This window comes from Arachis hypogaea, chromosome 15, assembly GCF_003086295.3.
Source record: "Arachis hypogaea cultivar Tifrunner chromosome 15, arahy.Tifrunner.gnm2.J5K5, whole genome shotgun sequence".
Taxonomy (NCBI): Eukaryota; Viridiplantae; Streptophyta; class Magnoliopsida; order Fabales; family Fabaceae; genus Arachis; species Arachis hypogaea.
In genome coordinates, this window is record NC_092050.1 from 139,619,341 (window position 1) to 139,647,024 (window position 27,684).

Here is a 27,684-nt window from a genome sequence, read left to right on the forward strand (position 1 = left end):
CATTTCCAAAGGTTCAGAACGAGTTTGTTGTTGAAACTCAACGATTTGTACTTCTGATTTAGGTGTAGCTCTAGTGACATTTAAACACAATTTTCTTTTGATTAATTAAACAAAAATTATTAACTAAATTTAAAAGAGTAACATAAATATTTTTAACTTACGCTTGTTGAGTTTTAGACATCTTTCTTGGGAAGATTTTCTTTTTTCTAAAATATTTGACCGGAGTTTCCGAGGTATTTTTTCTAAAAAAAATAACAAATTAAAATTAGAAACCAAGATTAAAATCAGAGGTCTAGAAAGACATTAAATTTATTTTTGGGCAACCACCAAACTGAAAATACAATATGCAGTGAACCAATTTACTTGGTATTGCTTGCAGCATCTACAGAAGGTGTAAGACCCCAAATTTTTGAAAAATTAAATAATGAGTTATTTGTGATTTAATATTTTATTTAAAGAAAACTATTATTATTATTATTATTATTATTATTATTATTATTATTATTATCTTTACTATATTATCATATTTGTATATTTATAATATTTATATATTTATTTCCCTTTGGCCGAAGCCTTAAGGGAATTAAGATAAAGAAAGCCAAAACGTGGCTTGCATGCTTAACTATGTACATATATATAATTCTTACTAATGTTTCTTTTATACATATATCTTTTGTATGCATTGCATGCATATATATATATATATATATATATATATATATATATATATATATATATATATATATATATATATATATATATATATATATATATATATATATATATATATATGTACATGGAATGAAAGGCAAAGAAAAGGGGAAACGTGGTTTTAATATAGGAATGTAAGATAAGAACTTGACAACTCATTAAGCCTTAATCATCATCAATTACTTTCCTTGCTTAACTTTTCATTTTCATTCACTAAGCCTAAGGAAAAAGAAAGAACAGAGAGAGAGATCGAAGCTTTATGAGAGAACCGTAAAACCCTCTAACCTTCCGGCCTCGATTTCTTTCGATCCGTAACTCCAATAAAAAATTTAATCCGATAAAAGTGTTCGTATCTTCCTCCTCTACGTGTTGGCGTTACTTTTGTCCGGTGAAAATCGACGGTGACGTAGCTCCCCTACCCCTTGAGCTTGGCCAGCTGGAGTTCTAGGAGGCACGGAGGATTCCGGACGTTTTTCCCTTCAGCAGCACGGTCAGAAAGTTTCTCTAGAGTTTCGAGTATTTCGATTACGTACGAAGGTAGGATTTTGATAAATTTTCACCGACTAAATGATATTTGATAAGTAAATTGATGTTTGGATTGAGTGTTATTGAAATTTGATTGCATTTCATGTTGAATTTTGTTGATATATTGATATTTTGATGAAGTTGTGTTTTAGTCAGCTCGAGAATGAATAAATTTTTAAGTTAATATTTTGATAAAAAATAAAACAGGTTTTTGGTCTCGTTGAAGGACAAGATATTAGTTTGGAAATCTTATTTTAAAGGATGTCATTATATTTTTATAAAAATACTGAGGTTATGTTTATTATTATAAACTAAGTTTTGAAAGGAAAATGCTATTTTGAGTTTTTATTCAAAATTACTGCCACAGGAGAGCAGATGTGACATTGTTTGGGACTTAGTGCCAAATGTAAAGTGGGGACGCCCACACACTGAGAACTGTTTTTCAGATGTACGCTTATTGATTTGGAAAGTCACACTGTATGCGGCCTAGCCGTACGACTTATAAGCACACTGATGCATCTGGAAAACCATATCTGGGACTCGTGCCCGGGTAATGTCGGGAGCGGGTAGGCAACCGACACATGAGCTCATGGCCTGCGTTAGGAATAGACATGCATCATTCTTGATGCGCATTTGCATTTTACTTGACATTGTGAAATTGTTTGTGATTGTCTTCTTGTGTTTATACATTCCTTAATGTTATTCTGAATAGTGGTGACTAGATATTTCTTTGTGACACTTGTATATTTCGTTGTGAATTACTTGAACTGTGGTAATCCTGACTAAACTAACCACCCTCGACCCTACTAAGAACCCCCCCAGTTCTTACCCCTTCTCTTCCTCCCCTTCAGATGGAGACCGGAGTTATATTTTACGAGATGGACCCTCCCTATATATACGAGGATATTGTACAGCATAGGTTTTATGTAGTAGCTGCGGAGATTAGGACTCGTATGTACATTCTGCGTGATCATCCGTTCCATCACCCGATTGACACTCCACAGTTTAACCCCGACATGCCCTATGAGTTCCCACTGCAGTGGCTCCACTCGGATGCTCCATTTCACCCGTTTCATGATGGGCCGGTGCCTCACCAGCATCCCGATCAGCCTGCGGATCAGGCGGACCCTGAGCCTGAGCCCATGGAGGAGCATTTTCCAGAGCCTGTACCGGAGGAGGACATCCCCGTGGAGCAGATCTCAGTATCTTCATCCGAGCCATCTTCTGAGGAGCCGCTCACCGCCTCTATTAGTGGACCGGCGAGTGCTGGTCAGACCAGTAGCACGAGTGCCAGTGCCCCTCCCGAGATTATAGAGATTTCCGATGACGAGGACGAGGATCCTGAGGAGTGTTCTGATGTGGTTGTGATCTCCTCTGACGATGACAGCTGAGTCCTGGGAGCTGCGGTTGTGCCTTTTGATAGTTTTTTGTGTTAGCCTAGCCTTTGTGTTAATCTCTCACTTTTGGTCAGACTCACTGAGAGAGTAGGGTGTACATAGTGGACTAGGCTAGTTCGGGTGCCAGTTTAGGGGTTTTCTATATGGACCAGGGCCCGGAGTGTTGGGTTGTACATAGTAGTATTTCTGAAGGGTTGTATGCTAACTCAGGATATATATATACATATATGTACGACAGTACCTGTATGCTTATGCGTGGCCTATGCTATGTGTTGTGATTGTATATAATGCCGGCTTGTGTATGTTTAATTAGTTGTCCTTGCAAGTTTTCTTATAAAAGTTTTTCCAAAACTCGATAGTACGCTAACCCGATTACAGGCTTAATAATACATAGTAAAGGTTTCATGTGAACAAGTTGGTGACACTTGATTTCTGGTATGATCATGACTTACTGGGAATTGGGTCGTTACAGAAGGTGTAGAGCTTCCTTGTGTCTGTAAGACTTGCTCACTATCAATATTTACAGTTGGCACCCTAAGCAATATAAATAAATATTAGTAATTGAATCTGGAGGAATTAGAAAAGGTTGTAGCAAAAGTATGCCAAGTAAGAAAAAGAATTCAGGAATAATAAACTGAATCTTACGTCTGAAAGAAATCATTTTGTCCCTGTGGAGAGTCAAACTGATCTGGAGCAATTTTTGTTGACTGAGCTCCATCATTTCTTTTCTTTGATCTTTTCTCCCTTATTATCTCCAATGCTCGTTTTCTTTTTTTGGCAGCATTGTCTTTTTCTTGTTCAGTTCTAAAAGTTCATAAAATAAGTATTAAGAAACCTAAAATCTAAGTATCAGTAAAAGAAAATATGATTTGAGAAACTTACTCCTTCTCAAGTTGGGTTGGTATTTTTGCTACTCTTTCTGGTTGTTTTCTTCTTTTTATTATGGGTGTTTTCTCAGTTTCATTTTCTCTATAAAACAGATAAACACATTGAATTTATACCGGAGACAAGACACTAACGATGAAGTCAACCAAACCCAAAGATAACACCGAACCGAAATAAATTAAACTACTAAACTGAAACATAGAAGCCCACCGAACCGAAAATAGATATATATACAATCAACAAATATATTTGTTTTCAGATTCGCTTGTGCTCTTTGAATCTATAGGCCCAGCCTTTTTTTTGTTTATTTTTTAACCACCTTCAATGGTTGTTTTCTTTTTTTGTTGTGATTTTTTTTATTTCTTCTTCTCTGCAATACATAAGAACAAGTGCATAAGAATAAGCAAATACAAATTAAATGAAATTGATATGAAAATTAAACTTACTGACTTTCAGATTCAGATTTGGAAAGTCTTTCCTCTTCTGAAGAAGAATCCGTCTCACATTTTTCTTTTTTATTTTCTTTTCTTTTTCTTTTTTCTCCAAGTTACTTTTTTTTCTTTCTTTTTTGCTTTTTGTACAGAAGTCCCTAAAACAGAAATAAGGTCTCAATTAATAAATCATCAAAATAACAAATTAACAATTCGGTGAACCGAATAAAGTAATCCTACCGAACCGAAAAACATTCATATGGTGAACCAAAAACATTCATATGGCAAAAAATAATTAACAACTATTTATTCATCAAGAAAAATTTTTCTTAATGCAGAAACATTCAAATGAACAAAACTAACAATTGCAAGTAGGACAAATAATTTAACTATAAACTAAAAGCATTTCAAAGCAAATTTTTCGGGGAATTTTAGTATAGTACTTACCAATGGTTGTGTTGTTTTGGATGAAATCCATTCAATGATCTTTTTCCTTGTCCAATAGGCCACCCATGGTGCAGGGGAGCATCGGGTGCAAATGGGCGGGAGAACTTTGTTTCATGGAAGTATATCAACATTAATACAAAAACACAGCCATCAACAGACTATTTGTTTCCCTCTCTCTTGTTTTTAACTCCTTTCATTAAGAAGTTGAGAACATTCTTTGCCCAATCCCATTCTTTAATGTTATCCACATGAAAGATCGGTGGCTTGTGGATTGGTGAGGCTACACTTACTGTTGTGGGGAGCAAGAAGCACTTTTGTATGAAGACAACAAAAGTCCTCTTGAATTTTTTCTAGTTCTCCTCCCCTTCTACACTCATATCCAGCACATTCCTTGCCAAATTTGCCAAGAAAATATTTTTGATGCTGTCAAATATTTCCTTGTCTGCTGGATTCAGCTTGTTGTAATCAACCTTTTCAGGAAAAAGATTCCCTACAATGTTTTAATAGCAAAAATAAGACAAAAATGGCCAGTTTAATTATCCGGACACCAATGAACTGAAAATAAGCAGTAAGTGAAAAATATATTACCTCCACTATTTATGCCGAAGGCAGCTACTACCTTCCGAGGAGTTATGTTTATTGTCCCCTGTAGAGTTTTCAAGCATCCTCTCTCTATATCAAACCGATCAAGCAATTCTATCAACAGTGTATTAGAGACGTTCATTTCTGGCACATGTGCCAGACCACCAAATCCCATTTGTTCCACAATATCTTTCTTTTCTTGACTCATTTTCCTGTACACTATTGCTATTGCCCTTGTTTAGCATCTGCAATAGTGAGTTTTCTACAAGTTTTGAAACAGAATGTGAGGATATATTTATAATACAAAATAGATATTATTCAAATGAAAGTGGATAAATATATTTAATCTGCTTACGTTATGATGTGCCTTCTCCTTCATTGTTGCCATTTTTTGTTGTGTTTTACTGTAATAAAAAATTTTGGTCAATATTTTATTCAATATATCAACAACCACAAGCATGTGTATGTTAAACAAGTCAATTAGAATGCCACAACCCATCGAATCGAAAATCCCTCATGCACAGAACCAAAATAAAAAAGGCCACCAAACCGAAAAATGTTCATATGGTTAATAAATGATGATCAGCTTTCAATGAACAAAAATACTATTACCGTAGTATGGCTTATCAAAGTGAAAGAGTTGTCTCTAATGTAAATTGTCCTAAACAAAACTCATTCAATACATCAACAACCACAAGCATGTGTATGTTAAACAAGTCAATTAGAATGCCACAACCCACCAAACCGAAAATCCCTCATGCACAGAACCAAAATCAAAAAGGCTAGCGAACCGAAAAATGTTCATGTGGTTAATAAATGATGATTATCTTTCAATCAACGAAAATATTATTACCGTAGTATGGCTTATCAAAGTGAAAGAGTTGTCTCTAATGTAAATTATCCTAAACAAAACGCATTCAATACATCAACAACCACAAGCATGTGTATGTTAAATAAGTCAATTAGAATGCCACAACCCAGCGAACCGAAAATCCCTCATGCACAGAACCAAAATAAAAAAGGCTACCGAACCGAAAAATGTTCATGTGGTTAATAAATGATGATCAGCTTTCAATCAACAAAAATACTATTACAGTAGTATGGCTTATCAAAGTGAAAGAGTTGTCTCTAATGTAAATTGTCCTAAACAAAACTCATTTAATACATCAACAACCACAAGCATGTGTATGTTAAACAAGTCAATTAGAATGCCACAACCCACCGAACCGAAAATCCCTCATGCACAGAATCAAAATCAAAAAGGCTAGCGAACTGAAAAATGTTCATGTGGTTAATAAATGATTATCAGTTTCAATCAACAAAAATACTATTACAGTAGTATGGCTTATCAAAGTGAAAGAGTTGTCTCTAATGTAAATTGTCCTAAACATAACTCACTCAATACATCAACAACCACAAGCATGTGTATGTTAAACAAGTCAATTAGAATGCCACAACCCACCGAACCGAAAATTCCTCATGCACAGAACCAAAATCAAAAAGGTTAGCAAACCGAAAAATGTTCATATGGTTAATAAATGATGATCAGCTTTCAATCAACAAAAATACTACTACTACAGTAGTATGGATTATCAAAGTGAAAAAGTTGTCTCTAATGTGAATTGTTCTAAACAAAACTCATTCAATACATCAACAACCACAAGCATGTGTATGTTAAACAAGTCAATTAGAATGCCACAACCCACCGAACTGAAAATCCCTCATGCACAGAACCAAAATCAAAAAGGCTACCGAATCGAAAAATGTTCATGTGATTAATAAATGATGATCATCTTTCAATCAACAAAAATACTACTACAGTAGTATGGATTATCAAAGTGAAAGGGTTGTCTCTAATGTGAATTGTTTTAAACAAAACTCATTCAATACATCAACAACCACAAGTATGTATATCTTAAAGGCGAGATGGATTATCAACAACCACAAGCATGTGTATCCATACTATTACAGTAGTATGTATTATCAAAGTGAAAGAGTTATCTCTAATGTGAATTGTTTTAAACAAAACTCGTTCAATACATCAACAACCCACCGAACCGAAAATCCTTCATGCATAAAACCAAAATTACAAAGGCCACCGAACCGAAAAGTATTCATGTTGTTAATAAATCATTATCAATTTTCAATCAACAAGAATAGTGTTCTTCAATGAAAAATAAGTACTAAAGATAGTAACAGAGCTCTAATTAAACTATCCAAACCAATAAGAACAAGCAACTATATCTTAAAGCCCTAGTTATACTGTAAATATCATTCACAATAGTTCAATCCACTAAACGAAGCAAATCACACCAGTAAAATTGAAATGAAACTAGGCGAAATGCGACATTGCATGATTTTAAATGAACAGTAGTTTTCTCATATCTTTTGTAGTCTTTGTTGCTGTTTTCGTTTGTTTCTGGTTGTTGCTTGTGAAATCTTCTTCCGATTCGTTTGCAGTAGTGGTTTTCGCAAAGAATGTGATTGAAGTTTGAGTGATATTTAAAGAGATTCGAAGAGAGTGAGTGTTTTGGGGTATTGGTTTCGTGTTGAAGATGTAACGTTCGTTCATAATGAAGTGCGAATGGGAAAACGAGACGTTTTTTGTGTGGCGTGTGTTTCTCACTCTGCATTTAGTGCGCTTGAAACAATTTGGACTTGGGCCTATATGACTATATGGATGTGTAGCAATCCTGTTCTCTTTTTTATTATACGACATGTTAACATTTATCTTTTATTTATTTTTTTTAATTCTTAATGAAGAGTTATAGTGTTTCTCATTTACATTCTGCTGTTATTTTCATTCCTTTTTTAAAAGTGAAAGGCCTTTCCCTCATGATTTTTTTGGTAAGTATGGTGATTTTTTTGGTACTTTAGTGTATTTCATAGACAAAGGTAACAACTGTTTGACTATAAGTCTGAATGGAAAGTCTAGGGGGACTAAAATTGAGATTAGGTATGTTGTTGTTGCACAGTGCGATGAAAAAGGAGAAAGAGGCGAATCTAAGAAAACCCTAGGCGGTTATATAGTGATAGAAAAGAGAGAAGTGAGAACGTAAAGGAAGGTGCGGGTATGGTGAGTGGTAATGAACCGTCTGATTCGATGGCAGACTTGAAAAGACCAAAAGGGTCACCGCACTGAAACAGAGAGAATGGAATGGAAGAGATGAACCATAATGCAGAGAGAGAGAGAGAAGCAATGCGAAAGAGCAAAAAAAAGTGAGAAAAAAAGGGTTTGGTTCGGTGTGTTGTGTTTAGAGAGAGAAAATTGAAAGAGAAGACGAGAGAAAGAGAGAGAGATAGAAGGTGAGTTAGTGTGTGTGACACGAGCCAGATAGAGAAATTTTTTTTCTTCCTACAAGTTACAAATTAGGAATGTTTGTATATTCATGGTTATATTAATATATCCATTTGAGTTTAAGGTCAACATACTCAGAGATGTGTGGATTTAGAAGTTTTTCAATCATGTATTTTATGTCTGCTACTGAACTTATTTTTTTGTTTATTATTAAGTAAGGAGGCCTGCTACACATACAAGCTTTTTTGGCTTACAAGCTATACAAGTTGGTCTAAGTCCAAGAAAAAATACGCGCACCACTCCTTCAAAATCGAGCGTCCAACGCACGCGTCTTAATCACCCTTCCACAACACGTTCGTTATGCCGCACTCTTCCTCTTCTTCCTCAATTAAAACGCAAACCGTCAAGATATCGAAACAAACTACGATTCTGCAGAAACGTTCCAACTCGTCGCGAAGAGTAGAAGAAATCAAGAAGAAAAGATACAAATCTCCATCAAAAATCACCAGAAAAAACGAAGAAACATTATTCAAGGTACTGTTTTACTGTTCTTCTAGGTTTTTTTTCTAGATTGTCTCTGCCATGTGCCTCATCCTTAACCAGCAAAACATTAAAAGATTTCAAGAAGAAATATACTATCTCCCCCATGTTTTGGGTGTATTTCTGTAATCCTTTCTGTAACTATTTGGGTGTATTTCTGTAACCGATTAGGTGTATTTCTGTAATCGTTTGGGTGTATTTCTGAAGTTCCATTATCTTCAAAACAATTTCAAAGCTTGATTTCAGAAACCATGAAAATCGAAAAAAATACGAAGCAAGAAGGAGATCCAACAAATTTGGCAAGAAATTCGAAAAAAGAAATGAAATCTTTTGAAAAATGGAAGTTATATATTTGCGCGTTAATTGATTTGAATTGATTTAAAAGTCTGTTAAAGAGACACGTAACATAAGCAGCGCGTTTAGTGGGTTTTATTCTCTTCAGGCTTGTAAAGCTTGTAAGTGCAAAACACTTGTATATAGAGATTAATCTTTAAGTAAATATGAGAAATTATTTTTTATTATGTAATATGACATAAAAAAAATTTACATTGATAATTAACATACAAAGAATGATTTCAGTTTCTCATTCACACTAAAGAATCTGCATATGTTAATTAATTTGATTGAGGGTGGACATTATGCTATGTATGTATAATTCAATTCGATTATGGAGCACATTATGTTATGTTAGGCGTACATTAGGTATGCCATCTCAAGACTAAATTTAGTTTGTAGCAACATACAAAAAAGAATCTATCTATGTAATCACATTTAGAATATCATAGTAAATAATATCCATATAATTAATCTAGCTATCATCAATTTCATTATTTCTCACATTAATTATTCAATTATATAAAAAAAATTATATTATAGAAGATGCTAGTTCATATTAAGAGTTTAAATTTTAATATTCAATATCCGATTTGTTGACTAAACTTTAATTTATTTTATAAAATTATGAAAATTATATATAAAAAATATCAAAGTAGTAAAGTAAACTAATGACATCTGAGTTTTTTAAGTTCTATATAAAATTATCATATTAACACTAAATTAATTTTTAACAACACGGATAAATATAATATTTATTTAGAAGTTTTTAATGATTATAATAAAATTTGAAAACCAATTATAATATTAATGAGTGAAGACTAAAAATACTATATAGTAAAACTGAAAATTTTGTGTATGATAATAAATGAATAGAATTGAAATTATTTGTGATTATTTAAGTATTATATATACGTATATAGTTTTTCTCCTTACTAAAAATGTCATAGAGTGTAAAAAGTGAATTCATATATTTAGAAATCATTTCTAAGTCAATACTTAAAGAAAAAATAAAGGTTAAATACTGTAGATTTATATAAAATATATACAAATATTTGTATATAATACAATATTTACTATATATTTTAAACTAAATAGTTCTATCAAAATATATTCTATTAAAAAATTAATTTTTTTTTAACACCAATAAATATTCTCATTTTGGCTTATGGATACTATCAGTACTTTTTGTTTGAATTTACTTAGGTAACAAAAAACTGAATGAACAAGAAAGAATGAGCAAAGAGTTGTAGAAAATATCAGAGGACAAATGAAATATGACTTGAATTGAATTGATCATGAAGAATTGTGTATATCACTTCATTATATTATACAAGAGGCTGCACATCTATATATAGTTACAGGTAGTGCAGCAGGGTTCAATAAAAATCAAGAATTAACTTCCAAGACTCTCTCTTGATTCTGTTTTCTCTTTTGAAGATGTTGTATCCTTAACTACCCCCCCCCCCCCCCCCTCCCCTCTCCTCAAACTCAAGGCTCTCAGGATTGAAGTCTGAGTTTGCTTCAAAAATGATCAAAGCTTGTAAAGTAAGAATATCAGCAACTTGAGAGGTGGAGGAACATGAACTACAAATAACTGCTTTTTGTTGACCTTGTCTCTTACAAATGAAGGTCCACCTCAAAATGCTTACTCTTATTGAAGAGGTTTGTGCATAAATTGGCTCACACGATTTACAGCAAAGGCAATTTCAAGATGTGTTAAGGTTGCATATTGAAGTCGTCCAACTATAGTACTATATAGAGTTGCATCTTCAAACAAATTTGATCCTGCAGTAGTCAATTTAAGTCTAGAGATCATTAGTGTCAGCATTGGTTTGGAATGCATCATGCCAGCTTTATTCAAAAGATCTTTAACATATTTTTGTTTAAGATACATGAAGTTCTGAATCAGATAACTTGTGTATTTCCAGTCCAAGAAAATAATGAACGAAGAGTTGAAATTAAAGAATTAACTTCCTGTGCATTGCTGCCAGTAATGACTATGTCATCTACATAGGCTAAAAGAAAAATAGTAAAAGAGTTAGTAAATCTGGTAAACAAAGAAGGGTCAACACGAGTAAGGGAGAAACCAAACTTTGAAAGGGTCATTCTCAGCTTGGTATACCAGGTACGAGGTGAATTTGCTGTCTCAAAACCTAGTGGTTGAATCATAAACACATTTTCATTTAAGTCACCATTTAGAAAGACGTTAATAAAATCAAATTTCCTTAAACACCACCCTTTTGATAAAGCAATAGTTAAAACTGTCGATATGGTTGAAGGTTTGATCACTGGACTGAAGATTTCATCAAAGTCCACACCATGCTGTTGATGACAGCCCTTGGCCACTAAGCTGGCCTTATACTTCAGAATAGAATTATCTGGAGCTCTCTTAATGGCATAGACCCATCTGCAGCCAATGACAGTTGAGTTTGGTGGAGGTTGAGTGATTGTCAAGGTATTGTTTCGAAGAGCAGCTTCATACTCTTCCTTCATTGCTTGAATCCAATGACAACAAGTTAAAGCTTGTTTAGTTGTGCTTGGAACATTTTGAACCAAATCCAATTCAGGAGAGACAGAAAGAAGAGCCTTAGGCTTGTGAATCCTAACTTTAGATCTTGTTACCATAGGATGTTGATTGGTAGTGATAAAAGTTGATGCAGAAGATGATGATTCTGGTGGAGGGAGTTGAATCTCAATACCTGAGATTGGAATGAAATTAGCAGAAGTATTATTAGTAGCTGAAGTAGAGAAATTTTGTGAGTTTTGTTCATGAGAAGGTGTGTGAGTAGTTGTAAGAGGAGAGGAATTGGAAGAGTGAGCTGTTTCTGAAAAAGGAATATAGAGGAGTGAGTTTGCTCTGTCACAAGAAACCTGTTCATAATGCAAGGAAGAATTAGAAGATGGTTTAGAAGGGAACATTTCACCATAAGGAAAGCATGTTTCATTAAAAACAACATTTCTAGCAATATATATCTTGCCATTAGCACTTAAGCACTTAAAATATGCATTGCTGAGAACGAAAATCTAATTTATGCATATTGTAAGGGGATGTATAAGGGAAGCAGGCACATCCAAAAACACGAAGCATGATATAATCAAGCTTTTTATGATGCAGTAATTCATAAGGTGATCTCATAGCAAGGACTTTTGTGGGAAGACGATTAATGAGGAATGGTTCTGTCAAAAAGGCATCCTCCCAATAGTGTTGAGGTAACTTGGCTGAAGCTAGAAGAGACAGTCCCATCTTGCCTATATTTCGATGCTTTCGTCCAAGAAGTTGTTGGTGAGTATAGGGGTTTTCTTCAAAAATTTGCCCTTTCTGTAGAGTCTCAAACAACTCTTGATGACAGAGCCATCTTGTTCTTGATGAATTTGCAATATCCAAAACACATTGTATATTCATATACTCTCACCATAAAGCAAAATTATTCCCTTTGCAGTATCAAATGTTTATTTGGAGTACTGTTTGCTTAAGTCTAAAACTGTTTTATGCAAGACGCACCATACAAAGTTAGAATGGAAGTATATAAATGAAGAACCAAATTATAATGCAAAGATTGGCTTTGCAAAATTTATAGCAACAGCAATATTTCATCCGTTTGAGATGAAGTGATTTTTATTTGAGTTTCATGAGAGAAGTGATTTTTGAACGTTTAAAATCTAGTGAGTATGGGTTCAACTAGAAACCAAATAAGTTGAGAAGAATTCTAGTGTCTCACAATTGATACCGAAAGGGGCCAAATACAAATCAAAGTATAAAGGAAAATTCACACTAGAGAGCTTCAACATAGTTTGGATTAACGTGTAGCCAGTTAAATTTATACATATAACATGGTAGATTGGTATTTACCCATATGTAAATGGAGGACTCTTGGATCAAAAATCAACAAGCATTATCTACTCAGATGTTAATTCCTACTAACTCACAACTAATTTGGGTTAATCAACTCCTAAACGAAAATAAGCAATGGAACCAACAGCTCATTACAGAACAATTCAGTACAGATATTGCACAGAATATTTTACAAACTGAAATTGGGGAAGGGGATGATTTCGGTTACCTGGCCAAGGGAGAAAAAGGGTTGCTACACCGTGGCTTCAGGATATTTACTGGCGCACCAGTTCTACCACCCTCTACTCGAACTGATGCCACTCCACTGCCAGCAGAAGAAGCTCTGGACTTCTATTTGGGACCTGAAAGTGCAACCGAAAACAAGAATCTTCCTCTGGAAAGTAATGCACAAGGGGTTACCGGTGGACCAACAACTCCATGGAAGAATCAGAGCAATACCCCCAACCTGTCGAAGATGTACCATGATGGAAGAAACAGTTCAACACTGCATAATTAGCTGGGGTCAGTAATGGTCCACTTGGCTCAGACCCGAAATTGGAGTCCCTGGAAGTCAAACGGACCAAGAAGTATGGCAACAGTCGATGGACTTAACGAGAAGTTGAAAAGAAGCAGAAATGGCGTGAAGAAATTGAGACAAGCTGCAAACACCAATACAAGATCAAAATCAGTTTCATAAATATGAAATATTCAGCAATAAAACTATATCATAGTCCAATATCTGATTGAAAATAAATAAATAAATAAATGCAATAATTATGCAAAGAAATTCACCAAATAAAATCAACCGCAATTCCAAAGAATTCTATATTGTTTCACTTTTAACATTCCCATCTCAAACACCACGTAACAAAACTCCAAGCTAGTAACTTTTTTTAAAATACTAATAAACAGAGACAATAGAATAATGTCTACACAAGAAATAACGAGGTAATTTATCTAAGAATTAACAGAAAAACATTCTCTGAAAAAGTACTTCAAAATGTACATATTTTCAACAGAAGCAATTTCCAAGCAATACAACTGAGTAGCATTAATTAAGAAAATGGCCAAAAATTTTGAGATAACTGAACCATATTAACCTTGACTCGATGTTGCTTAGGTTGATGAAAAGAGGGGACATGCATTTTAGAAGGTGGGTTTATTTTTAAGATGGAAGTGAAAACTATATAGCCTAAGAATAAATCCTTATTACCTACTTAAATTTCCTTTTACAACAATTCCCAGAGGATTCAATCAAATAAACAATAGCTCATGGTTGCTTATGATAAAACAGTCATAGGAATTAGTTTGATATATATATTTGGTACCTACAAAGTTACGGAAAAATAAGTTGCACAACAGAATAACAGAGAACAAAGAACAAAACAAAATTTTCAATCTTTTTAGTTTTGCTTAGTTTGTAGCATGATAAATATATGATCTCAGAGAATAACAGTAAAGAACACTCGATTGCTATAAAGAGATCTTAAACACAATCTGTAAGCTATAACTAGGAATATCATCTAAAGAATCAATAAAGTAGTGGAATTAAAAAGGATGATAGCAATTGCAAAAATCAAAAGTGCAAATTTATATTGATGTTATCGCATTGCCAAAGTCCTCTGATCCAACAGACACAGAATTTACAGAACTATGATACATATTCAGCAACAATGAGATGTAATTTCAATTTGAGCTGATGTATCTTACCTTCTTTTATCAATTCAATAAGCCTCTAGCAACCATTTCCCGAAGAAATTTCTCCGCCATGTCATTCTCATCTTTTTCAAACAAAGCACGAATAACAGTTTCAAAAGTCACAGCATTTGGTAAGCAACCATTGTGTTCCATTTCCGACAGCAGGGCCAATGCTTCTTCAAACAAGCCCTCTCTGCAGAGCCCATTGATCATAATAGTGTATGTCCTCACATTTGGAGGATAGCCTTTCACAGAAAGATCTTGAAAAATCTCTTTTGCAACTACAAGTTTTCCACCTTTGCATAGGCCATCAATAAGTACATTGTACGTGCATATATCTGGATCAATGCCACTCTCTTTCATTTCCTTGAATAACATAAGTGCCTTGTCAACTTGTTTGATATTGAACATCCCATCCAACAAGGAATTGTAAGTGACTACATTAGTGGGTTGACCTCTTTCATGCATCTCGACAAGAAGCTCCAAAGCACAAGAGATTCTCTTTGATTTGCTCAAGCCATCAATAAGAGTGTTGTAAGTTACCGTGTTTGGAACCAAGTACTTACGACGCATTTCTTCAAAGAGATTCAAGGCTTCATCGACCATTTTAATTTTGCAGAAGCCATTAATCATGATATTGTAACTTTGAACATCAAGTGACTCTCTACTTTGGGCCATTGTGTTGAATACATATTTTGCCTTATTTACCTGATTTAACCAAACAATATCCATCCATTAAGCTGTTATAAGTAACCACATTCGGTTTCACACCATGTTTTGTCATCACAGCCAACACATTCTTAGCATCTTTGATCTTTCCTTCCTTGCATAGCCCATCGATCAAAATATTATAGGTACTAACATCAGGAGTAATGTTTATAAGCACCATATCACTTAACAAATCAATGGCTTCCTTAAGTTGGCCCGCAAGGCACAATCCATAAATTAGAGTGTTGTAGGTGATAACAGTGGGAGAAATTCCCTTAGCAAGCATTTCAGAGTATAAATTAAAAGCCTGACTTACAAATGTATCCTTGCAATAATTGAGTTGTACATGAAGACATTAGGAACAATCCCATGCCGTGGGATCTTTCTCAGCACTTGAATAGCAGCTGATGTGTGCCCGGTCTTACAGAGCCCATTAATTAAGGTCCCATAAGTGACTTCATTAAAGTGAAATCCATGAGCCAGCACTCTGTCATGAAAGTGCAGTGCTTTTTCAACATTACCACAGAGAAAAGGCCTTTAAGGAATGTATTCAATGTTATGGTATCAGGCTGAAAACCCATCCTGAAAATCTTGGCCAATACAGAAAAAGCAAGCGTCATACGACCCATGCCGCAACAACAATTGATTAAGATATTCAAAGTAAACAAGTCGGGAGCGATTCCCCTGGCTTGCAATTGCTGAAAAAGGGAAATGGCGGTGGGGAAATGGTTGGTCTTGGCAAGAGATCCCAAAATCTTGGTGAATTGGATGATGGATGGAGGGCGACGCATAGAGAGAATGCGAGTGAAGGAATCAACAGCTTCATCAAGTGATTGGGGCTGAGAGTGAGAGTGTAGGGACGAAGTTGAAGGGAAGGAAAAACGGAGAGCTGAGTGGGGAACAGAATTTGGGATTTGAAGAGCATACCTTAACATTATTCGTGAGAGTATGGTAAAATTGAATGCGCTGAGTTGATGAGTGCTTCCACGTGAGAGAGTGAGAATAGTATCAAGCTAGTTCGAAAACGCTGCCGACCATGATATCCTCATATCCAGACTGGACGGTGGAGGTATGAGTCAAAATGGTTTCAATTGAGAGGGATCGTGCCTTCGTGGTTCTGGAGGGACTACCATTTTTATGTTGCAATGTTTTTGGTGTGCGATGTGGGCAGGAAGGTGTATGGTTTAAAGTTTGGTTTGGAAGTGCTTGTATTTTTTAAAAAAGTTATTTTAAAAAATAAAAAATATTTAATTTTAATATACAGAAAATATAAATTATTTTATATTTTTATTTAATTATATAATTTTTTAAATAACTATTCATATTATTTTTATAAATATAATATTATGTAATTAAATATATATAATTAATAAAAAATAGGCTCATCCTTAAATACTCCTTGTTAAATATGGAGTATTGTACACTTTGTAAATTCGTTAAATCTGAACTCTTTATTTATTATATTTTATTTGAATGGTCTAGATTTAAAAAAGTAACCTGCTAATCAGGTTAAACATCTTTTATAAGTTTTAGATTTTTTTTGTAAGTTTCAAATATTAGACTGAAGTTTAAAATAAAAAAATAGTATATAAATATTAAAAATAACATGTCTGTACAAAAATAATTATTGGACTTTAGAATTAAAATAAATAATACATAAAAAATAATTTGAAAATTTATGTACTAAATCTAGAAAAAAAAGATATATTAGAATGTTAAAAAAATAATATTAAATATATATTATGTATATAATATTAAAATTTAAATAAATTTTGTTTTGTGTGAAATAAAATTATAATATTAAATATAAATACAATAATAAAAAATTTTGTGTTATATATATATTATATATATAATATTAAAATTTAAATAAATTTTATTTTATGTGAAATAAAATTATAATATTAAATATAAACACAATGATAAAAATTTTTGTGTTATATATATGTATATATATAATTTTATTTTGTGAGAAACAAAATTAAAACATTAAATATGAATAGAATGATAAAAATTTTTGTATTATATTAATTTAATTAAAAATATATATATATACAATGTAAAAAATAAACAAACATATAATAATTTTATTTTATGTCAAATAAAAATTCATATAATTTTTTATTAACATTTTTTTATTGAAATATGTCATACTACTATATTTATAATATATTATTTGGGATAATTATATTATTTTAGTTAATATATATTATTTAAAAAATATTTAAAATTTATTATTTTGTATTAAGAATATTATTAAAAATATATTATTAGTTTTTTTAAAATAATATTTTATTTTCTTTGGTTCAAATACTATGACAATAAAAAATTTTTGCATAACTGCGTCTCAATAAATATTATATTTATTTATTTCTATATTGTACGTAAAATAAATAATTAATGTTTAAAAAAGTTAATAAAAAAAGAAGTATTCTTTTCTTTTTTTACCAATTCTTAGGTGAATATAGAGACTATGTCATTTGAACTATAATTCGTTGGCAAAGAAAGAAATACTCTTAATTATATATTAAATAGAATAATTATTTATTAGGCTCATTTTTATACAATAAAATTTTTTCTTAGTTTTATATCTGTAATATTTTATACCAATTAGCTTCAAAATTTAATTATTTTTTGAATAAATTAATAAAAAATAATACAAATAATTGTTTAAATATAATTGTATTTTAATTTTTCATTCTATTACGTACAAGTTGAAGATAATTTGAAATTAAAGATAATGGACTTGTTGTAACTGTCATGTATTTTGTGCTTTGACTGCGTCGTCATCTGAGAATCATGGCGCCTTCATGAAAACCGGATTCTTCTATAAAATCAGTTTTACGTTTGGGGTTAGCTAATCAGCAGCGGGTGACAGACAGCGTCTTCCTTTTCTATGACAGCAATTTTTTTGGGTTTTGAAGGTCCATTTATGGTAGAGGTAGAATGGGGTGGGTTCAAGGGCATCAAAATCTATGGCTAGACAGAACAATAGTTGAAGCACCTACTAGCAAACAAAACAGTGAAAATGCTTGAACATTACATGAACAATAACAGAGTAACACGGAGGAATTCGATCAAATTTTTCTGAGTACTTTTCTGGTGTAAAGATAGTCCTGTGTTAAACGAGCGAATTAATTTTTTTTGTTAGTATCGATTTGTTTGTTCAGCCCATGACAATAAAAAAATAACAATAATAAATAAATTTAATTTATCTGATCACTTTTGATAATAGATTAACTTTTAAAGAGTGCTGCACTCCTTATTTTACCTGGAGTGCACTAGCTTTTGCCAATAAAATACTAAAGCCCTTTCATACTTTTTTTTTATCCATTAAATTCAAACCAAAAGACATCATTTTTACGAGTTTGATAAAAATATAACCAATATTATTTTTTCGAACAGGAAGGGGGAAGGAGTTAAGCCTTGTTTAACAAAATTTTTACTTTTTTAAAATAATTTATAAAAATTAACTTTAAAAGATAATTTTTTAAAAATTATAATATTTATATTTGATAAATTAAATTTAAAATAATTTTTAATAAACATAAATAATAATAACATTTAATAAAATAATTTTTAAATTTTTTTTGGTGACTTTTAAAATTTAAATACTATAATATATATTAATATAAAAATTATATTTAAATATCAATTAATGTATGAAATTATATTAAATTTTTTAATTTTAATAAACAAAATTATTTTTAAAAAATTCCATCTTAGATCCTTTTTAAAATATTCTTATCTTTTAAATTTTGTAAGTATGAGTACATAATTTTTTATTTACCAAATGTAAAATAAAAAATTTGTGCTTTTTAGTGAAAAACACTTTTTCAAAAAATATTACCAAACCAAGCAACTCTTGGCCCCATCCAAATTAAAAAATGAAAAAAAAAAAGAATAAAAGCTTATCCAATTTGCATTTACAGCACCAAACAATTTCCACTCATTATCAATTTTTCTTCCATTCAAGCTACAACTGCAACATCTCATAATTTATGCACATCAAAATTTAGAATTGATTACAGCAAAATTACAAAGAATTGTGTACACAAACAAATGGTACAAACTGATAATGACTCCACTGCAAAAAAAATTAAAAGTAAATGGGAAGAAAGAAATAAACAAAAAAAAAAGAAAGAAAAGGGACAAGACTGAAAAGAATCACAGGACTGAATGAGCAAAAATACTATACAACTCGTCTTCCCATCATTTTCTTTATCAGCAAAAATGGAAAAAGATATGGTTAGCTGATGCACCAAACTCTTGATGATGACTGAGCCTTCTCATGCCTACCTGGTTTCGACACTTCAGATTGAGAACCAATGATTGGCTTGTGCAACAGCTTCAGTGCCGCCATTATTTCTGTAGTTCTCAACTTTGGATCTCTACAATAAAGAGTATCATATAGTCACACCAACCATGATTGTAGGTTAAGTATTATAAAGGTTCCTAAAGCTTAAACATTATAAGCGAAATATTTTCGACAAATCCCTATAGTCTAGAAGTTTTCAATTAAGTCCATATACTGTACAAATATTTTTCAACCAAGTCTTCTAGTTTAAAAATTGTGTAATCAAGTCCCTATCATGCATAAAAATCTTTTAGAGAAAACAACGAGTCGTCATTACAGGGGTTTGTTGAAACTGGCTTGCACTTTATAAGGATTTTTTATTAAAAAAATGGTTATATTGAAACAAAACTGTACCTTGGCAAGATCAAATGTGTATTTCCTTTCATGTGATTATTCATATCCGATAGAACAAGCGGTTTTCAGAATGCTATAAGCAAGAGTTCTGATATCTTAGAATACAGATAAAATGATTGAAGAGTACACTCACGTCTGCCAGCATTGCTTGATAATATCCGTGATAGCAGGGTCCATATCATCTGGAATGACAAGGCAACGATGCTGGAAACCGACAGCACCCACAACTTGCATCAATTCATTCCACCCCAGGGCTGTTGCAAAGTAGAGAGCTCCCATAATATGACTCCAAAGTATAAACATTGCACCTGGATATCCAATCACCACTTGTTATAATCACAAAATTATGAATGCCTTAAAAGGATGGCAAAACCAATGAGAAGAACGACGAGACAAGGAAGCCAAAGAACAACAGTTATATGTAATAAAAATTCCAACTTATTTTTCCCAATGCCAGATGATTCAGGTTAGAGAGGAACAGAGACTATGAAATCCTCCTCCACAAGCAAAATAAAGAAAAATTTAATGATGAAAACCAATGATAACTGAGCTTACTTTTCATTTGAAGGTTCATTTCTTAAAACTTCAGGCACCATCCACTCGGCCTGCAACATATCATAAAAAATGAATATATTGCAATGCCAAACAAACGCTTAGCAGCAAAACTAAATACGTGCAGAATATCGGAACTGATCACGCATACGAAAGAGAGGAGCTTGAGGTAGAGATGAAAAGCATGTAGTTACACTAAGGCCCCATTTGGCAATCATCAGAGGACACAGACCAATTTGAAAAGGAGACAGAGAGAATAAATGCACAAAGTTTCTCTTCCCTAAGACAAAATTTGTCCAATTATCTCTATCTCTCCTGTCTTTACATTTTTGGTCCAGAAAGGCAGAAACTCTTACCAAACAATAACTTTAGGCCTCAACAAAATTAAGAAAGATTTGCTCATTTGTTACCAAAGACCATTCATCATAGTAGAGTGAGTTGGTAAAGTCTAGAGAAGAGTTACAAGAGTTAGTTATGAGAGAATTGTTGGCTGTTAGAACAGTGCCAGCTACATAGGAGAGCTGTTAGTTACAGCTATCATAACTAACTTAAGAATGAACGGGCTGTTGTGCCTTTTGTACTAGCTTGCACAGCAAGCTACTCTTCTCTATACATAAGCACACATTAGTGATAAGCTCACTAGTAATGCAGATCATAAAAGATAGTTACAGCTATCATAACTAACTTAAGAATGAACGGACTGTTGTGCCTTTTGTACTAGCTTGCACAGCAAGCTACTCTTCTCTAGAACATAAGCCGAGGCTAAAGATAGGTATTCATCATCACAAAAGGATTAATATAACATGGAAAACATAATGAATTTTTAAATGGCAAGAAGCTCCTGGTTTACCAAATTTTTTGTTAAAAGATAATAGCAAATGCCTCCATTTGTGTATGTTTGTATATCTTCAGAAGAATATAAAGCACAACGAACATAAAAAATATGCAGCAAAATATAGAACAAGAACATGAAAGAACGAATAATTCAGAAGGTAGAAGGTATGACACAGTATTTGAGGTTAGAAATGAGGATTATGACAGCTTACTGTTCCTGCAGTTGATCTGGAAGAAAGGAATGTACTGTGCTTCATTCTTGATAAGCCAAAATCACATAACTATACGAAAGAAAAAAGAAAGGGTGAAAAAAACAATTAAACCATATCTACAGGTAGCTATCAGCATGCTATCAAGAAAATTCAATCATGACAATTAGTTGACACCTTCACAACCCAATTTTTATCAACAAGAAGATTTAGTGACTTCAAATCATGGTGTACAATTACTGGAGTGCAGTTGTGCAAATGGTTTATTCCTTGGGCCTGTAGATTCAAGAGATATATGTCACATCAACTGAGTTTCACTGATTATGGCAATAATTTGCTTAATGAAACTACATCGCAATAAAAGAAAACAGAATCTTACAGTATCGAGGGCCATCTCAACAGTATCTTCCTCTGCATAGCAAATATAAAGTTCAGACTTCAGAGTCATTAGAAGTAATCCTTCCAGAACAACATTAATCAAAATAATAAATAAATGCAAAGAAATTCACCAAATAAAATCAAATTCAGTTTCAAAGAGTTCTGTATTGTTCCACTTTTAACACCTCCGTCACAACAACACATAATGAAACTCCAAGCCAGTAAGAGTTTTTTTAAAATGCTAATAATCAGAGAGTCAGAGACAATGGAATAATGTCTACACAGAATATTAGACAAGAAATAATGAGGTAATTTATCTAAGAATTAAGAGAAAAACATCCTCTGGAAAAGTACTTCAAAATGTACATATTTTCAGCAGGAGGGATTTCCAAGCATTACAACTGAGTAGCAATAATTAAGTAAATGGCCAAAAATTTTGAGACAACTGAACCATATTAACCTTAACTCGATGTTGCTCAGGATGATGAAAAGAGGGGACATGCATTTTAGAAGGTGGGTTTAATTTTAAGATGGAAATAGAAAACCATATAGCTTAAGAATAAATCCTTAATAGGTACTTAAATTTCCTTTTACGACAATTCCTGGAGGATCCAATCCAATAAACAATAGTTCATGGTTGCTTATATGATAAAACAGTCATAGGAATTAGTTTGATTTATATACGGTACCTAGAAAGATAAGGAAAAATAAGTTGCACGGCAAAATAGCAGAGAACAAACAACAACACAAAATGTTCAATCTTTTTAGTTTTGCTTAGATTGTAGCATGATATATATATGATCTCATAGAATAACAGAAAAGAACACTCTATTGCTATAAAGAGATCTTAAACACTAAATCTGTAAGTTATAACTACGAATATCATCTAAAGAATCAATAAAGTAGTGGAATTAAAAAGGATGATAGCAATTGCAAATCGAAAGTGCAAAATTAATTAATGTTATGGCATTGCCAAAGTCCTTTGACCCAACAGACACAGAATTTACAAAACTATGATACATATTTAGCAACAATGAGATGTAATTTCAATTTGAGTTGATGTATCTTACCTTCTTTTATCAATTCAATAAGCCTCTAGCAACCATTTCCTGAAGAAGTTTCTCCGCCATGTCATTCTCATCTTTTTCAAATAAAGCACGAATAACAGTTTCAAAAGTCACAGCATCTGGTAAGCAACCATTGCCTTCCATTTTTGACAAGAGTGCCAATGCTTCTTCAAACAAGCCCTCTTTGCAGAGCCCATTGATCATAATATTGTATGTCCTCACATTTGGACGATAGCCTTTCACGGAAAGATCTTGAAAAATCTCTTTTGCATCTATAAGTCTTCCACCTTTGCATAGGCCATCAATAAGTATACCATACGTGAACATATCTGGATCAATGCCACTCTCTTTCATTTGCTTGAATAACATAAGTGCCTTGTCAACTTGTTTGATATTGAACATCCCATCCAACAAGGAATTGTAAGTGACTACATCAGCAGGTGGACCTCTTTCGTGCATCTTGACAAGAAGCTCCAAAGCACAAGAGATTCTCTTTGATTTGCTCAAGCCATCAATAAGAGTGTTGTAAGTTACCGTGTTTGGAACCAAGTACTTACGATGCATTTCTTCAAAGAGATTCAAGGCTTCATCAATCCTTTTACTTTTGCACAAGCCATTAATCATGATACTGTAACTTTGAACATTGGGTGACACTCTAATTTGGGCCATTGTGTTGAATATATATTTTGCCTTATTTACCTGATTAACCAAACAATATCCATCCATTAAGCTGGTATAAGTAACTACATCTGGTTTCACACCATGTTTTGCCATTACAGCCAATACACTCTTAGCATCTTTGATCTTTCCTTCCTTGCATAGCCCATCGATCAAAATACTATAGGTATAAACATTTGGAGTAATGTTTTTAAGCACCATATCACTTAACAAATCAATGGCTTCCTTATATTGACCCACAAGACACAATCCAAAAATGAGAGAACTGTATGTGATAACATTAGGAGAAATTCCCTTAGCAAGCATTTCAGAGAATAAATGAAAAGCCTGACTTACAAGTGTATCCTTGCAGAGGCTATCAATAATTGCGCTGTACATGAAGACATCAGGAGCAATGCCATACCGTGGGATCTTTCTCAACACTTGAATAGCAGCTGACGTGTGTCCGGTCTTACAGAGCCCATTGATCAAGGTCCCATAAGTGACTTGATTAAACTGAAATCCATGAGCCAGCACTCTGTCATGAAAGCGGACCGCTTTTTCAACACTACCACAGAGAAAGAGGCCTTTAACGAGTGTATTCAATGTTACCGTATCAGGTTGATAATCCATTCTGAAAATCTTGGCCAATACAGAGAAAGCAAGCATCATACGACCCACGCCGCAACAACAATTAATTACGATGCTCAAAGTAAATAAGTCGGGAGCGATTCCTCTGGATTGCAATTGCCGAAAAAGGGAAATGGAAGTGGGGAAATGGTTGGTCTTGGCAAGAGACCCCAAAATCTTGTTAAATTGGATTACTGATGGAGGGCGACGCATAGAGAGCATGCGAGTGAAGGAATCAACAGCTTCATCAACTTGGCGAGTAGAATGAGAGTGAAGGGATGAGAATGAAGATGAAGAGGAAGGGAAGGAAACAAAATTAGGGATTTGGAGAAGAGAATACCTAAAAATGAAAGTGATTCTTGAGGTTGAGGATGACAACATTTTAGAGATTCGCACTTTCGCTGTTGTCTAAGTTTCAGGGAGTTTGCTAACTCTGCGGAAATAGTATTTTTTAACAGAAATAAAAGAGACGATCTAATTGAAAGTTTTAATTTAGTATATAGATTAAATTATAAAGATTTAATTAAAATTTTGATAAAATTATAAATCCTAATAGAATAATTAAATAAAATAATAATAACAATAGAGAGACAATTTTTTTTTAAAAAGTATAGTGTTAATGGATAATTTTAAGATTTATGGTTTAAAAAATTTGTTAAATAGTATAATGTTAAAATAAATTGAATTAGTATGTTTAAAGTGATTAGTATTACATTTGTCATTATTTTGTTGGTACATTTAATATATATCTATTTATAAAATTTTGTCCAATTCTATTATATATTTTTTTTTAGTAAAGTAGAAGATAAAAAATATTTAATATTATGCTAAAAAAGAATATACTAGAGAATTTATATTTAGACAATATTTATGTTCTAACAATTAATTAGAGTTAATTTTTGTTTATGCTTTTTGATAATTATTTATTTATATTTAAAAATTTATCAAACAATATTGGTAAATCAACTTATCATTGGAAAAAAATTAAATGAAATAAATAAAAAATTATCACTAAATAAAATATTGCACCCATAGCTATTAGTTATTATCATTAAAATTGGAGACGCTAAATAATAATTTATCACTAAAAAACAATGACTTCTTTAAGTTGGTTAATTTCAATTCATTTTTTTTTTAATGTAAATTCATTGAACAATATGATGTATTTCTAAACATTAATAGCTACTATTTGAAGTTTTGGACATACCGACATATCATGGAAAACCTGCAATAAGAATTCATAAAAAATATATTATTTATTATATATTACTAATTTTGTAATTAAAGTATGTGACATATTTTATTTTCATTTATTCTATTTATTATTTATTTTATTATATAAAAATTAGATTTCTGCACTTAACTTATTTTTGAAAGTGTTTAGCGATTTATTTCTTTTAACTCATTAAATATAATTTATTACGATAAATTAATTATATCAACTAATTAATTTAATTAGATATTTAAATATCACATAATTTATTATAATTTATATCAATTTGATTTGGTGGTATTTTTTTAATTTATTTCTTTTAATGTTCTGTAAATATTTTTAATTTATATTTTTAATTTATTAAATTAAATTAATTATACTAATTATCTTAATTAATTAATTAATTAGATTAATTATTAAAATAATAAATCTATGAATAAAATAGACTCTCGAGATATTTTTCACTAATATTCAAATCAAATAATATATATTGAGTTAAATTCAAATAATGTGAATTAAGGATTAAACTAAAATAAGATATTTTTTACTTATTCAAATTAAATAAAATAAATACAAATTAATTTTGTTAGATAATCATGGTCTTTTGGTCTTCTATATATAAATAGCCACATAACATTATAAGAATTACAATTTTTGTCGCCTTTGCTATTTCAACTCTTTTTTTCTTTTTTTTTCTTTATATATAAATATACTCAAAATAAGAATGTATGGATGAGTGTTTCATTAATTGTTTGTTTGACGAATACTATAGTCCGAAAATGTCTAAATTTAAGCATTCTACTGCGGAAATTGAACCTGTAGTCATTCAGAGTGACCATGGTATTTTTTATAGTATTATATAAAAGAATATTTCTTAAAATAAATATATATATTGTAATTAATTTTTTTTATTAATATGTTATGTTTTACCTAACAAACAATATCTATGTTGAATATATTATTTTCATCAGAAACTATACATAATTGATTGATAATTTTATGTATAAAAATATTCATGTGCTAACTAAACACCATATTGTTAATTCGCTAAAATTAATTCTCCTATGACTATGTCAATATATAGCATTATCAGATGAAAATTGATTAGATTACATTTATTTCCAACAAGGTAGGTGAGCTTTTAAACCTAATCACGGTCGGAGTTGAGGAATGTTTAAAAAATGTTAACAATACAAATACTTTTTATTTTTAATACCCAATAATAAATATATAAATTAAAACTAATATTGTTTCATATAAAATAGTAAAACGTATATTATGCTCAAAACATATCCAATCCGTATTAATTGTCATTGTTTATCAGTTACGTTATGACAAATCTGATTATTAAAAAAAATAAAATTAACTTAAATATACACAATATTATTATGTGCCTTTTATTTTTATTTTATCATCATAAAAAATCTTATATATTATAAGAAAACCTCATCTTTTTACCAATGGTTCTTCCATTCGGTAGTTTCTATAAAGAAAAGATGGATGATTTTGTTATTTTTAGTTCTTTGGTGTGTATGAAGGACGCATAATAATATTGTGTTTGGCAAGAATATGTGAAATTTTGAAAACCTTAAGCATAGGTTTGGTCATTGACATATTCGTAGATGAAGTGTTGAGTAGATAAAAAGATAGCTAATAAAAGAATAAATGGTTAAAACTTCCTTAATACTAACCGTCATAGTGCATGATAGGTGTTTTATAATTTTTTTAGATTTGATTGTTTCTTTATTATTATTATATGTTGTTCTGTTTAATTTATGCTAAAAATGTAACACCCTAACTTTTAACACATCATGATCGTACTAAAAGTCCAGGCATTACTTACCTCTAAACTTTTTTATTCTATACTATTTTTATTATTATTAACATTTTATTACGAATATTAACTAGTAGAAATATTATTAATATTATTATAAGTTGGAGAAAAGCAAACAAAGTGGTCTTAAAAGTTTTAGAAAACGCAGACTTAATTAAAGTACTTTATAATTCTTTTGCATAAGACACATAAGAAAAGGCGAGGGAATA

General features: G+C 31.7%; 2 pseudogenes; both read right to left on the reverse strand.

Annotated features, from left to right (window-relative positions):
• Nucleotides 1–13,505: 13,505 nt before the first annotated feature.
• On the reverse strand, nucleotides 13,506–16,462 carry LOC112750894 (uncharacterized; annotated as a pseudogene).
• A 2,870-nt stretch (nucleotides 16,463–19,332) lies between these two features.
• On the reverse strand, nucleotides 19,333–24,899 carry LOC112750897 (probable serine/threonine-protein kinase SIS8; annotated as a pseudogene).
• Between the last annotated feature and the right edge of the window lie 2,785 nt (nucleotides 24,900–27,684).